Raw genomic sequence first — 4668 nt, 5'->3', positions numbered from 1 at the left:
TTCCTGTTAGAACGTGAATTGTCACGTGTCTTCATCGTTTTCCTGATCTCGATGTTTTAAACATTCCCGAGGGAGATATGTAGTAGAGTAATTCTGGTTAAAAATGTCTGTCTGATAACGTAAAGGATCCAGTGTTGACTGTGAAAGATCAATATACAAATAACTGAAAGCTTGCGTGGTAGCATCTATATATACTTTTTCGAGTTCCTTCATGCGGTGAGGATGAAATTGCCGTGCAAAAACAGTGAATTGGTTCATATCTCGTGGATTTTTAAAGATAACAGACTGCTTTACGTTCAGCGAAATGTCCCTGCAATTTTTTTCTTGATGAAAAAGATTCTGTGTTATGAACACCACCGAAATGTTTTTGTGATGACTGCCTTTTGTGAAAAGGTCGGCGACCTTTTCTCCTTGAGCAACCATCAGGATTATGAGAGTGTTTTTTTTCGTTCCACGAATGCCAATCGACGATATCTTTATGATATTGCATATCTGGAAGGTTTTGAGGAATACTGTTTTCCTGATCGTAACACCATATATAATCTTCTTAACGGGTCCTTCGACGAGGTGAACAATGGATTCGACCATGTTTGTTACAAAGGTAGTTTTCCCACTTCCTGATGCTCCGCAAACATCATTGTGATAGAATGGGAGAGTTTGGGGTATATTGTGCCTTGAACATAAACCTTCCAGTTTCTTATTCTACAAGGTTTCGAGAAGAATGGAGACCTGTCAGTCTGTAAATATATTTTATATCTAGTCTGCATAGGATCCAATGAAAAAAAATTACATAGTACCCATCCGAACAGTAGAGAAACAATCTTTATATTTACTTCATGCAGAGACCATATGGATACCAGAGATGTTCATCGTCGAAACAACGTTTCACCAACACCGGTTGGAACAGACGTGTTACCGATATACTTATCACCTGGAATTGTTTTGTTCTTCGAATTCTAAAAATATTGTCCACAACAACTTCAGATTTTTCATTTTTCACCATTTCACACATTGCATGGAAATTCACCAATGTTGAAGTTGAATCATTCAGTGTGATCCCTTTTACATTGCATATATATTCGGGCTCTGAAACGGGTTGACATATTTTCAAACTGTAACTTTTTGGTGCTGTCGAGACAAATTCTTCACACACAACATTCGAACCCAAGTCCGCTAATTCATCGGTGAGTTCCCCGAGAGCATCACCTATTTGAGGATGGTATTCCATTCTTGGGTTTTCAATGTAAATTACAGAATCGGTGTCACAGTAGCACAATCTATCGTCCAATTTCTCCAGAAGGTCGTACAATTTAAGACGTTTGTGACATGTTGTAAATACACCAATGGGGACACTTACTTTATTGTTTCTGGGGACAGCCTGTTCAACATGTTTCCAGTTTACCAATACAGTGTCCTGGTTGATAAATATAACTCCTCCGATAATAATGTTCGGGTCGGTTATTTTATCAAGAAAATCTTTTGATTCTGTGATAATGGTGGTTTGTGAAAGGTTATCCCGTTGACAGAACTTCCCCCATAAAGAATTCAGACATAGTTTTGCAAGGGTGCGTTTACCAGGGTTCACCTCAATGTTTTTTGCATCCAACATAATCCCCTCTCTCTCAAAATATTATTGGATATATGTTTGTTTATCCTCTTCGGTTTTACACCACAAAGGCCAACTACTTGCTTCTTGTTTGATTTTTAGAAACGTGTTCACATAACCCGTAAACAAGCCACCGAATTTGGTGATAGGTTTGTACAGAGTTGCTTCATACTTCCACACATCTGATACCGATAGTATAGTGTAATCTAAATACGAACCTCTGCTATCACGCACGTCCCAGTCAGTGCACGTTGTTCTATAGAATGTTGACAGGTACCTTCACACTTTAGTTGTAATCCACATTCTTTGCACAGAAAAAACATTAATCTGCTGTTCATTTTTGTAGGTAAAACAGGGTGGAGAAGTGTTGAGGTGGAAGAAGAGTACATTTGATTAACCCTTCCATAGTTAATATTTCCGATACAGGAGGTATGGAATCTTCAAGGAAGATGGTAGGATATCCTATTGGATAGACACAGTATTGGTTGACATAGGGGTAAAGACTCGTAAAATCGTAGTATTTCAAGTGTTCATTTTCCTTTACTTTATAATAGGTTCTGATAGTCTCTACTCTCCCTCCATATAATGCATCCCGTGGATTTAAAGGTGTGCATTGTACAACAGGATGTGTTGTTAAGTATTTCTCAAATAGTAGGTTGGGTTGTAATATCTTCTTAAAGTCACACTCACACATGGTTTCAACATTGCAACCTTCAGACTGTAGAACACTGATTCTGCGACATGTTGTTTCATACCTGAATGCCACCGTGTTCACACGGTTCACGTATTTATTATTCTCTGTTCTACACCGTTGACCACTATAACATCCAGCTTCATCTTATTCTTTTTCTTCTTCTTCTTCTTTGCTACTCTGATTGTCGTACTCGGGATACACACTTCTGTTGGTGGATATACACCGTGGACATCCGTGAAACCAAAACAGGTTTGCGTCTCTTCGTGGAAGCCGTGTACTTTAAAACGTCCACCCAACACATATTTTTCACGGGTCCTTCCACCGTGGATGATGGTGATGTTATTTTGCTCTTCGACATATGTTAGCCGCTTCAAGGCAGACTTCGACACTGTGTCTGCTTGGTTGTATCCTCCTTGAAGAGTTATCCCTATACTATTAATAGGCATAAACAGTTGTCTGTAGATTAATGAACATACGGATGCTATTGTAATACACTTCTGGAAAATGTCTACTTTGCTTATGTTCATAAAATCCTGTCTTAATTTTAAGCATCCCTGTCACAATAGTGTCACATCCTTGATACAATATTCCACTTGTTGTTTCTTGTTGTTGAAAGAAATATTTTTCTTGCACTCGTTTTCGTACCACATCTTTAATTTGTTTTGATCAGCCACAGATTTCATGTAGTCATATCTCCTACGTAATTTCTGTGTTCGTAGGTATTCCACACATGTGGATAATATCATTTCTGAATTGGCAATCCAAAAGGTTTTAAAAATCTTTCAACATTTGATTGAACATAATTTAAACTATCGATGAAGTGTAAATTCTGGTACGTCATGCTCATGATTTTTGTCCCATTCAAAACAATTTTAGGTTTCATCCCTCTTTCCAACATTATACGTAACAGAAATGTAGAATCGTACCCCCGGTGCATTGTGCGCACAAATAGTGATGTTACTGAATTTGTGTTGCAGCTCGAGGTATGATAAAAATGTGTCAACAGGATAATTCCAGAAAATGTATTGTCGTGTTCCACAAACTAAACAGGGCACTGATAAATCTTCTTCTAGGTAACACCCATGGCAAGCTATTTGCAACACAAATAGGTTGGGTACGTGAAGAAACGCATTGTTTTTTCCTGTGTACGGAATATCCGTGAAACATTCAAAATCGTAAAATATAAACAAAAATTTGGATTGTTTTTGTGGTGTTGGAATTGTTGTGTAACAGAAATGGTTGATATGTTTCTGCACGTTTTACAGTCTGCTGTTGCAATCATGTTTCTTTTTGAACCTGTTATTTGTTAATACAATCCTGTAACATTTTTGACACTGATGATTCTCACTACAAACGATACCATTTCGGAACAGGGTGAAACACTCACTGTTCTTGAATGTTTTATGGCATACCTCACATGTTTTGAGAATATTCGGTTGGGGTATACATGGCGGTTTGGCACGACCCATAGAACACATCTGCTTGCATAAATGGCAGTGTGGTTTGCCAAATATCATCTCATTACACCCAGTACACTCCTGTTGTGCTGCAAATGCAGCAAGACGATTCACAATCGCATCAAAATGTTGCTGAACATCATCGTACAAAAGATAGATACATTTAAAAACATTTTGCACTTGTCCCTCAACAGAATGTTTTAGCATCTCTCAGATTGTTGTAAACAATTATTTTATAATCTGTAAAATATTGTTGGAATTTTCTGAGTTCTGGAATACCACTCCCAATACATGTATCAGTTGTCAGGTTCACTCCGGCTTTACGCATCAGTTCAAATTCTGGTTTCTGTAGTTTATAACCATCCCTGTAGGATTTATAGGCAGGATCTTGGTCTGCATGTGTCTTCCCTATAATCAGAGCTTCCACCAAACACAAAGGTTTAACTCTATTTCGCACATTAACAAGGCTTCTTTTCACAGAGATTGCCACGTAATTCGGTAAACAATATACACGTTTACCACCACCGCCAAAAGGTATATCAGCGTGGTTGGCTCTTAAAATGAAACGGTCTGGGACCAAAAATGTTTTAGCAGTCTGAAGTATTTTTGACAAAATATCCCAAATCATATCAGGTTTCAACTGATCACATCTATGACACCCTACATGTCTTTTACTGTCACGTCGGATACATTAGAGTGTGTGAGTCCGATTTTATTACTGTACTTGGCACCTATTTTTACTTAAATAAGCAGGTTCTTCATCCCTTCATGAATCCATGAGTGAGGATCGAAATTTGCGGGTTGTTGGTTAAAACTAAATTCTACCCGCTGTCCCTTAGAACGAAATTTTGGATAGTTACGTTCTTGTATATTGTGAAATATAATATTCCCGATAGTTTGTTCAATCACCG

This window comes from Lepisma saccharinum, chromosome 8, assembly GCF_977018435.1.
Source record: "Lepisma saccharinum chromosome 8, izLepSacc3.1, whole genome shotgun sequence".
Classification (NCBI taxonomy): domain Eukaryota; kingdom Metazoa; phylum Arthropoda; class Insecta; order Zygentoma; family Lepismatidae; genus Lepisma; species Lepisma saccharinum.
Note: the sequence above shows the minus strand (reverse complement) of the source record.